Source organism: Ptychodera flava, chromosome 1, assembly GCF_041260155.1.
Source record: "Ptychodera flava strain L36383 chromosome 1, AS_Pfla_20210202, whole genome shotgun sequence".
Classification (NCBI taxonomy): Eukaryota; Metazoa; Hemichordata; class Enteropneusta; family Ptychoderidae; genus Ptychodera; species Ptychodera flava.
The window spans coordinates 942,873-954,962 of NC_091928.1; the positions used below are offsets into that span (position 1 = coordinate 942,873).

The 12,090-nt window shown below is 38.7% G+C and overlaps 1 protein-coding gene across 2 annotated transcripts in view; it reads left to right on the forward strand.

The window, feature by feature from the left end:
* Window positions 1-9,317: 9,317 nt before the first annotated feature.
* Window positions 9,318-12,090, forward strand: part of LOC139115860 (uncharacterized) — a 74,053-nt gene continuing 71,280 nt past the window's right edge. Inside the window, exon 1 of one of the 2 annotated variants that reach the window (XM_070678300.1) lies at window positions 9,318-9,495. The gene's annotated coding sequence lies outside the window, so the exon portion shown is untranslated. The remainder of the gene's footprint in view (window positions 9,496-12,090) is intronic. The other variant, XM_070678383.1, reaches the window with a different exon arrangement.

The window sequence follows — 12,090 nt, forward strand, 5'->3', positions numbered from 1 at the left end:
TCCACTGTTACCCTTGGACAAGGCTACCTCGTGGTCGTCATCATCACTTGCCACACGTGGTAGAGCAGACAGTTTACATCCTGAGCATTTTTTGAGCAATTTTATAAGAAGGAAAGTGAGGGCAACTTCACACGTCGTTTCTAACTTTGTTAAATGATGCGGTACATTGAGTCGATTTATGTGTGTATATACAATCTCTCTTACTACCTAACCATAGTGCGTCACTCTGTTCCTTATTGATCTTCTGGCCGGGGATGTTGCCGAATGAGTCAACTATTCTGAGAAATTCTTCGGCAGATTTCACATCTGATAACATTCGAGTGGTGTCATCTGCATATTGTGCAATTTTAACTCATTTTGTTCGATTTGAATGCCCTTAATTGTTTTGTTGTGACGAATGGCGATGTACAAAATTTCTAAACTAAAAAAAAGTAAGGTGAAAGAGTATCACCATGTCTTGAACCGCTGCTAACTTAAAATTAACCAGAGGTGACACCATTATTAATGACTGGAAATATCGCAGTATAAAACTTTGACCCACAGAATAAAAGATTCACCAAAATTAAATTTCTTTAAAGCAAAGTAAAGGACAGGCCACTCGATAGAGTCAAATGCCTTGGCAAAATCACTAAAGTAGAATACCAGGAATATCGTTTTCCTTTGTAAAGTGTATTGAGTCTAAAATCTTGCAAACAGCGTCACCGACGGATGTAGCGACCTTTCACATATTAACCAGCTTGATTTGGGTAAATTATTTCCGATAAAACTTTGAAATTCGAATTAAAAGGGCCTTGGCAACAATTTTTATAATAAAAGTTTAAAAGACAAATAGGTCCCCAATTTTTCAGCTACAGACGATCTTTTTCTTTTTTATCAATCAAAGTAATGGTTGCTTGTCTTTGGGAAACTGACACTGACAACTCTCCATATGGACGTGTACATATAGTTTAAACTCAGTACAATTAAATTACCATACAAGGGCCAGAAACGCAATTCCCCGGGCTTTTATTACTGGACATGTTTTTCGAAGCTTGGTAGCACTCTTCGAGACTCAAATAACCCTCACAAATATTTGTTCTGTAATTCTGACAGTAAAGGAATATGCAAATCGCCAGTGAACTCTTCTGGTTTTTCTTCAGGAAAACAATGTGTAGTCTGGTATAAATTTCGATAAAATTCTTTCTGCGTGTTTAAAATTTCATTTAAATCTGTAGATGCTTGAAGTTTACGAATGTGATTTTTGTAATGATTTCTCTTTTCAAGCTTCAAAAAATAAGCATTGCTTTTTTCACCAAGCTCATGTCATCTTAACTTACTCTAGCACGTTGACTAATACCTTGTGTTTTGACTTCGTAAATATCATCTAAAGCTCTCTGAACTTCATCAATGTCTTTCCATGTTTTTCTATTTCACTTTCTTAATTTCGAGGTCCTTTTTTGTTGCTCCAGCTTTTTTTCCTTGTGTCTTTGACACTTAGCCCGTTTTTGCTGTATTTTATACAAAAGTCCATGATTTTATACTATTTAAGCCTTGGATCGAGAACCGTACGTCAGTGAAATCTTGTCCCAAATATTTTTTTCCTGCTGCAAACCTTCGAGCAACCAATAATCGCATACAGAGGGAACAGAAGTATGCGATACACTTACAAATGCCAGACTTCACAAAAGCTACAATAGATGGCACTCCGATTCACAGGAGCATACGCAAACACAACAAGACCAAACCGTAGACATAGCTTCCGTAGTTGAACAACAAACTTCAGTGGAACAACATAATAACACATAAAATCAATCAATCATTCAACATGTCTCACCAATCAAAAATGAATTTTAAGTGACTGATGAAGAAAACTCTGTTTTCGAAACGTAGCTTCAAAGGATCGCAGTGTAACGCTAGTCTCTCCGCTCCAATGTGGGTTAACAGCAAGACACTGAAGACACGTAAATTACGGGTACGTCTCGCCATGGCCCCGGCCATGGCTAATCAACCCTTTACATAAAACAGCTAAACATTATATACACACAAATAGAATCATACACAAAACGCAAAGAATTCACATATGAACGATATGAGGAGTTGCTTTCCCTTTATTACATTCGCCATGGCCAACCAATAGGCCTACTCACATAAAACAATCAAACATGATAAACACTCACAATATACACAATATCATACACAAAATGCAAACAACTCAGATATGAACGATGTGTGGAGTTGCTTTCCCTTTATTACAACAAAACAAACTGAAGAGCGACGATCAAACAGAACGATACAGTTCAAACAGTACGACGCAATTACAAACTGAAGAGCGCAGGTCAAAACAGAACGACACAGCTCAAACAGAACGACGCAATTACAAACTGAAGAGCGCAGGTCAAAACAGAACGACGCAGCTCAAACAGAACGACGCAATTACAAACTGAAGAGCGCAGGTCAAAACAGAACGACGCAGCTCAAACAGAACGACGCAATTACAAACTGAAGAGCGCAGGTCAAAACAGAACGACGCAGCTCAAACAGAACGACGCAATTACAAACTGAAGAGCGCAGGTCAAAACAGAACGACGCAGCTCAAACAGAACGACGCAATTACAAACTGAAGAGCGCAGGTCAAAACAGAACGACGCAGCTCAACAGAACGACGCAATTACAAACTGAAGAGCGCAGGTCAAAACAGAACGACGCAGCTCAAACAAAACCACGCAATTACAAACTGAAGAGCCCAGGTCAAACAGAACGACGCAGCTCAAACAGAACGACGCAATTACAAACTGAAGAGCGCAGGTCAAAACAGAACGACGCAGCTCTTACAGAACGACGCAATTACAAACTGAAGAGCGCAGGTCAAAACAGAACGACGCAGCTCAAACAGAACGACGCAATTACAAACTGAAGAGCGCAGGTCAAAACAGAACGACGCAGCTCAAACAGAACGACGCAATTACAAACTGAAGAGCGCAGGTCAAAACAGAACGACGCAGCTCAAACAGAACGACGCAATTACAAACTGAAGAGCGCAGGTCAAAACAGAACGACGCAGCTCAAACAGAACGACGCAATTACAAACTGAAGAGCCCAGGTCAAAACAGAACGACGCAGCTCAAACAGAACGACGCAATTACAAACTGAAGAGCGCAGGTCAAAACAGAACGACGCAGCTCAAACAGAACGACGCAATTACAAACTGAAGAGCGCAGGTCAAAACAGAACGACGCAGCTCAATCAGAACCACGCAATTACAAACTGAAGAGCCCAGGTCAAAACAGAACGACGCAGCTCAAACAGAACGACGCAATACAAACTGAAGAGCGCAGGTCAAAACAGAACGACGCAGCTCTAACAGAACGACGCAATTACAAACTGAAGAGCGCAGGTCAAAACAGAACGACGCAGCTCAAACAGAACGACGCAATTACAAACTGAAGAGGGTCTGTGTCGTTTTCGGCCACGGTACTGAAGACTTCAGGCTACAGCTTTTATTAAATATACCTGACTGCTGATGTCTCCGCTACAGTGCAGGTTCGATTCCGATCGAGAATTTGCGGAATTTTTATGTGATGATGGAAATTGTTGTTCGTCGAATGATTTGATGTTTTTGCCTTCTATGTCGCTTTCTGAAGATCATACGGTCTGTTGAACTTACGTTGAGGCGCAGCTTGTTTTGGGTTTATTGCCACACCAGATTCAACGAGTAGCGCCTTATATCGACACGGTCATCGTGTCTATAGCCAGAACGGGTTCAATGTGTCACGTTGACATTGAGCCGTCCGTCCGAGTTGAAGCACTTGCCGCGATAGTCTCGCATGCCAGACTATGGAAAGCCATAGCTGTCTTATAATGTATGATAACTATATGTCACCCCAATTAAATATTACATGATGCAGATATGTCATTATGAGATGAGGTTATGCCATTATGTGATGAGGACATGTCATTATGTGATGATGTTATAGCATTATGTGATGAGGATATCTCATTATGTGATAAGGATATGTCATTATGTGATGAGGTTATAGCATTTTGTGATGAGGTTATGACATTATGTGATGAGGTTATAGCATTATGTAATGAGGTTATAGCATTATGTGATGAGGATATGTCATTATGTGATGAGGTTTATGACATTATGTAATGAGGTTTTAGCATTATGGGATGAGGATATGTCATTATGTGATGAGATAATAGCACTATGTGATGAGGTTATGACATTTGTGATGAGGTTATGACATTGTGTGATGAGGATATGCATTTATGTGATGAGACAATAGCCTTAGTGATGAGGTTATGACATTATGTGTGAGGTTACAGCATTATGTGATGAGGATATGTCATTATGTGATGAGATTATAGCATTATGTGATGAGGATATGTCATTATGTGATGAGGTTATGTCATTATGTGATGAGGACATAGCATTATGTGATGAGGTTACAGCATTATGTGATGACGTTACAGCATTATGTTAAAAGCGTATAGCATTATGTTATTAGGACATATGATTATGTGATGATGTTTTGCCATTATGTGATGAGGACATGTCATCATGTGATGTTGGTAAAGCATTATGTGAGAAGGGTATAACATTCTATTATGAGTTCATATGATTATGTGATGAGGTTTTGCCATTATGTGATGAGGTTATGGCATTATGTGATTAGAAAATGTCATAATGTGATGAGCAGATGTGATGTGTCGTAATGTGATGACAAACGGTCCTCACTGACATTGAAGTAGGCCTTATACATATCCCATAGTGCATAGCTTCATGTTCAGTCTGCCATATTGAATGGAAATTTGCAGTCTTCAAATATGGAGTCACTGACAAGTATTTCCGATGTACGTGCTGCATCAACTGAACCTTGGACAGCTATCAAGGACATTCGAAATGGAGAAAATAACACCTGATATCGTATGTAAATTATCAAGCTATGAAATGGATTTGCTAGGTTTGAAAAATCCTGCTGATCAAATGGCTTTGCGTACAACATGTATAACATTTGGTTGTCATATAATCCTCCCCGAGTGCATGGTGCATGTGGTGCTCCTGAATTTCTCATACCAAGGGACATACTGGAAACTCATTTGGACCAAGGTTTCAAGATCTCAGAAATAGCCTCAATGCTCATGGTGTTCAGAAAGAACAATTTACCGTCGAATGGGACAGTATGGTCTCAGTAAAATGATGTTTAGTGACATTTCAGATGCAGAACTTGATGATCATGTTGAGGAACTAACAAAAGAATTCCCCTATTGTGGGCAAAACATGCCGAAGCACTTGCTCATGGAAAAGAGTGGAATAAAAGTGCAAAGGGTCAGACTTAGGGACAGTGTATGCCGCATAGATGGAGATGGGGTTGAAGCAAGGAAACGTGGTAGGTTACAGCGTCGAATATACAATGTTAAAGGTCCAAATCACCTCTGGCATATTGATACTAATCACAAACTGATACGATGGAGAATGATCATCATTGGTGGTATAGATGGGTTCAGTCGACTTCCTGTAATGCTACAGTGCAGTGATAATAATCGAGCAGATACCCTGTTAGCATGCTTTAAGTCAGCTGTTAGATCCTATGGTGTTCCAAGCAGGGTTCGCTCAGACCAAGGCATGGAAAATGTTGAAATTGCAGATTTCATGCTACAGGCGCGTGGACTCAATCGTGGCAGTATGATAACAGGTAGCAGCGTTCACAACCAGAGAATTGAAAGGTTATGGCGTGATATATATGAAGGAGTGCTTGCCTTATACTACCAGTTATTTCACTTTATGGAGGACAATTTCCTGCTGGATCCATTAAATCCTGTTCACATTACAGCCCTTCATTATGTGTTCCTGGACAGGATCAATAACAAACTGGAACTCTGGCGAAATGCCTGGATTTGTCACAGAATAAGGACGGTGGGTTCATCCCCACTTCGTCTATGGGTTGCAGGTCAGTTGCAAAATCCTATTGGGGTAGACCTATCTGAGACTGAAATTGCCAACTATGGTGTCGAAGGATATGTTGATGACTTTGTAGACTTAGAACATTCCAGACCAATATTGAATGGTTCTTCCTTGCAACTAAGTGATGAATGCTTGGAACTCCTTTCACAGGCAATATCACCAACATGGTCATCAGAGGATTATGGTATTGACCTTTATAGGAATGCATTATCCATCCCTATTTTTCACAAAACTGACCAAAATAATTGCGGAAGTTGCATTTTAGGGCTTCCTCAACTTTTTGGATTTTGATTCATATGAAAAAGTGCCAAGCTTGGTGCTTTTATCACATGACCATATCCAATGGGTATCACAGTGTTTGTTCACTCATGCACATACACGCATCATCCAACATGAATGTCAATGAGCAACGAACGATACAATACCCATTGGGAAATGGTCCCTGCTGTATCATGTGTTGAAAGCGCGCGCCAAGCTTGGCTTTTCCCATGAATCAAACCACAGTCCCAATTAACACTGTGATCAAACCAATGAAGTTGATGAAACCTTAGAATGGAACATCAACCACTATTTTTGGCCAGTTTTCTATTTAAAAACCCATGCAAGTTACATATATTACATATATATTTGTTATATAAGCTGTTAATTAACATGGTACTGCTAAATATATCACTCTTCAGCCAGGTGTCTTTCAGATCAATATCTGTACAATGTTACTTCAAGTGTGATGCTTACTGATTACAAAAGTTCATGAAATGCAAATTAGCATTCAATTGATATGGTACTTATCACACTATCTCATTATTGAGAAAAAAGCTTAGGGACTGGTCAGTTTCTTCGGCCTGGGGGGGCCGGTGGATTATTTTTTGCTGACGTCAAAAAGTGGCTGACCCCCCCTATTCCAAATTTTGAAAACAGGGTGACCCCCCCTATTCCAATTTCGAAAACAGGGTGACCCCCCCCCCCCCCGGCGCGCGACATAGGTAAAACAAAAGGTGGACATATATATATATATATATATATATATATATATATATATATATATATATATATATATATATATATATATATATATATATATATATATATATATATATATATATATATATATATATATATATACGAGCAGGACGTAGATTGATGTCTTCATCGGACTGGCAGAGTGCTCAATAGTTGAACTAGAGCTATAGGTCCAGCTCCGGACTTTCATCTACTATATATATATATATATATATATATATATATATATATATATATATATATATATATATATATATATATATATATATATATATATATATATATATATATATATATATATATATATATATATATATATATTATATTTTACATTTTACATATATTTATATTTTATATAGTCATTCTATGTTTTAATGACATTGTTGACATGTCAGTTGTAAGATAGGAATTTCAAAGTGTCAATCTTAAAGTCTGAATACAGTACATTTTGAATGAGCTGTATTTTGAATGAGCTGTGAATATATCACACTTTCTATGCTTAACCAGATGTCCTGAACTGTTGTACAGAAATGGATGTCAATCATTAATATCAAAGAGGAAAAAGCAGTGAATCAAAAACTTTGATGGGTGTTAAAACTTGCCAACCATCCAATTAAATCTCCTGAGGAGCCATAGAGAGCTTTTTTAGCCAAATTTGATGTGTACAGTGTCTGAGAGGACCTTTTCTTGTAACATTGAAACCATAAAAGCACAGCTAATAATGACAAAAACTGCTTTTTTTGACTGTTATTTTGTTCATAAAAGCATCTTTCTACAGAAAACCTGTGAAACAAAGGAAATAATTGCATCAATGAGAAGGAAAGATATCTTGTCATTTTTCTATCTCTAAAATAAGTCACTGTATCAAATATAATATTATGAAATATTTGTGCATGTTGCTTTCTCATACTGAATTCTCATAGAGAGAACAGAAAAGTATCAGGAATTTGTCATCCTTTTCATATGAAATGCAGATTTCATAATGGTACACTTTCACTTAGCAAACATAAAGATATCTCTGATTTATTAAAGTATGGCGCCCAAAGGGGCGCCGAAAAATATGAACATCCTGATATCTCTGATATATATGCCTTGTATATTAAAGTCATGCACCTGAAGGGCATGCTGAAAAATGTCTGATATATTAAAGTATTGAGCTTGAAGAGCACGCTGAAAAATATTGAACATACAGATATCTCTGATGTATGTATGCTTGATATGTTAAAGTTAGGCGTGCTGAAAAATATGACTGATTAATAAAGTTACAAAAATACAACTGAATGATGAAATTTGTGGCTGACACTAGCATTTTAGGCAATGATGAGCCGGTGTCAAAATTCAAAAACACACTGACCCCCCCTATTGGGCATTTCAAAAACATGGTGACCCCCCTATCACCAAAGTCAAAAACAGGGTGACCCCCCCCCATGAATCCACCGCCCCCCCCCCAGGCTGAAGAAACTGACCAGTCCCTTATATGGTAAGTTTCATGATATTTGGTGCAGTAAATCTTAGTTTATAACCCTATGGTCACCATTCTTCCCATAGACAACCATGTAACAGAAAAATTAAAAATGTGATAACTTCATAAATATGCAAACCACGCCCATCAAACTCTAATCAAATGTTGCCGTTTGATATTTGAACCTCTGTACCAAATTTGGTTGAAATCTGTTCAGCCTTTCTTGACATATCATGTTAACAGACAGACAGACAGAAAGTGCCACAACAACAGCTCAGGTGGCGTAAACATGTGAGCTAAAACTCAACCTTTGTGAAGCTCTCCTTTAAGACTACGTGACGGTTGTTGTATACTATCTCCTACATGTTGATATTTCCCTTTGCCTTGAATCCATCAAACGGAAATTTAGCACCAAATCAGTGTTTTACATTTGTAATGCTTGAAATTTATATGCACAAATGTGTGTTACTTAGAGTACTGATTATCATGATTATTGAAACTGTAAAGGTTCTGTTGATAATCAAATCACATATCCTTAATCATGAAAAACATAAGATAACATCTCCACTTAATTTTGTAAAAACAATCTCAGTACAAATTGTGACAGTATTCATTCAAAGGCATATATTTTCAGTTTCTATAAAAAGATTTATTTACTACACGTAGTAGTCGCTTATCGATACGCAGCGCGCAGATATACGCGACCGCTGTGTGGTATGCATTGGCTCCTTTTTTAATTCATGACCACACAAGCGACGGTGACTCTGGAGAAACCTACGATACCAGTCTGTATGCCCAAACCCAGTGTAGTGCCCTACCCAAGTTTAGCGTCTCTTGTACATCCCTGTGGCATAATGGATTATTCCATCTCGCCAGCTGATAAATCACATGACTCGTGACTAGTCACTCGTACAAAGCCTGGCTTAAAAAAGGTGCGAGCTAGCAGTGACCTAGTCAACAGTTGTCGCATACATGTTGTAAGATATAAGTGATCATAAGCTGCAAGAGAAAGTCTTCGTTGAAAGGAAGTTTCGAATCGAATGAAAATAATCTATCCGTCGGAGAGGTAAGTGTTGGCACACTTCATTGAAAAGATGTTGATTAATCGTTGTTATCCACCCTGTTCGGTCATCTTGCTTCCCCCACTGCAGCTGACCACCAATGCACCGTCGTATGCATCCATAATTGTACGAATGTGAACGTTGACAGAAATGAACTGGTGTTTTCCCTGGTCGTCCTTTTCATATAGTATCACCTACATGGAAATTAATCTATGCTATATTTTGTGTAAACTTGATCACCGTCAGAAGTGTGTCATTTATAGTGTATATAGGCCGATTACGTTTCCATCCAAACTGCTGTCAGCTACTGCGTCGAACCGCAGCATCTTATACAAACCTAACCATATAAAGTGATTGAGTATACCAATACATTGTCGTGCGTATATCACAGTTAACAGGTGACTTTAAACTTGGCCATCGAGGGGGCACAGTGATGACTTTGTGACTATCGAGGGGGCACAGTGATGACTTTGATCTTGGCTATCAATGGGGCACAGTGATGACTTTGTGACTATCGAGGGGGCACAGTGATGACTTTGTGACTATCGAGGGGGCACAGTGATGACTTTGTGACTATCAAGGGGGCACAGTGATGACTTTGTGACTATCGAGGGGGCACAGTGATGACTTTGTGACTATCGAGGGGGCACAGTGATGACTTTGTGACTATCGAGGGGGCACAGTGATGACTTTGTGACTATCAAGGGGGCACAGTGATGACTTTGTGACTATCAAGGTGGCACAGTGATGACTTTGTGACTATCGAGGGGGCACAGTGATGACTTTGTGACTATCGAGGGGGCACAGTGATGACTTTGATCTTGGCTATCAAGGGGGCACAGTGATGACTTTGTGACTATCAAGGGGGCACAGTGATGACTTTGTGACTATCGAGGGTGTGACTATCAAGGTGGCACAGTGATGACTTTGTGACTATCAAGGTGTGGCACAGTGATGACTTTGTGACTATCGAGGGGGCACAGTGATGACTTTGTGACTATCGAGGGGGCACAGTGATGACTTTGTGACTATCAAGGGGGCACAGTGATGACTTTGATCTTGGCTACCAAGGGGTCACAGTGATGACTTTGATCTTGGCTATCAAGGGGGCACAGTGATGACTTTGTGACTATCGAGGGGGCACAGTGATGACTTTGACTTGGCTAAATTGAGAAGGCTTACTGTTCGTGGAATTTATAATTTAATATACTGTTCTACCTATGTATTAAGGTAGCGACTCAGGTTCATTGTCACTTATTTTCAATCCTCATTTTCACAAAGAAGACGTGGTCACACACCCCCGACATGTGGTACTTTTTTATCTGCTCAGTCACCGAAGAGTTCAGAAAATTTGTTAGTTTTTCAAAAACAGTGCGCATATACGGCTGTTTTACTCAAAAACACGTGTTTTTATTATCACAACTGGAAGTTGTGATATAGAGGTGGTTTCAACCGGTGTTTGATGTCGTCCATTTCCGTAAACGACAAAAAGTCAAAAACTGCTGAACGGACTGCGTTGATATTTGATACCGTACATAGACTGGTTCCAAGGTTCCAATTCCGAAAAATGGAGCCAAACGGAGCGCCGGTTAGATAGTTTTGGGAAATTTCTAACCCCCTTTTTATCTAATTGATTTTAGGGGTCTTTCATATATGTAGTTTTGGAATGTACACCAATCCAGCATTGTGGACTGTTTTATGAGTTGTTGAACAGAAATGAGGTTTTGATGAATGTTAGAAATATGCAGGATGGCTGATTCGAAGTATAAGAGATTTCTATGGTCTTTTGGGCATCAAAAGCATAAAAAAAACATATTTCATAGTTTAGATTCTCACTTTTGAGATGACCCTAGGCATTTGTTAAGTAAACATCCTTGAGTCAATATGCAGACTTTGACATTCCAGAGATTAAGTATCCACAACCTCACATGTTACAGTCTTTCACTACAATGGTATGGCCCAAACCCATTGTTATCAATGGAGAGTGTGGACCTGTCTACAGGAAATTGGGGTGAACAGGTTAGACAATAACGTTACAAGTTGTAGGTTAGTTATCAAGGTAGCACCAGCATAGAGTCCTGAGTATCTGTCCATGTGTTCTCATAGCAAATTACAGGGAAAAAATTATTTGAGAAGTTTCTAGAAGTGTATTACAATTTAAACTTGTCATGGATAGATTGCTCTCAAATGATCTGAAACACAGTTATTGCCCATTAGCAACAAATCTATAGCAAGATTTATGTAAAGTTCATGAACTTACACAAGGTATTAGACAAAAGATGACCATGACTTTGCTACTTTTCAACATTTATTTCAATCAGATTTCCCCAGCTTAGTGTATAATTTTGTAATCTTAATTACTGTCAACTTAGCTTTACTAACTTATTCATACCTCATTATTCTTACACTACTGTTATACCTTATAACCACAAAATTTCAAGAGATGCATATATGATTGTCACTTAACAAACAATTTACAAATATGTCTTCTGCTTTTTCTCCATATACATATACATGTCTCTTTTCTCATGAAAATGAGCTTAAATCGCAATGTGAAAAATAGTCTGTCAGCTATATGTTGCTCATTGACTTCGTGGTCT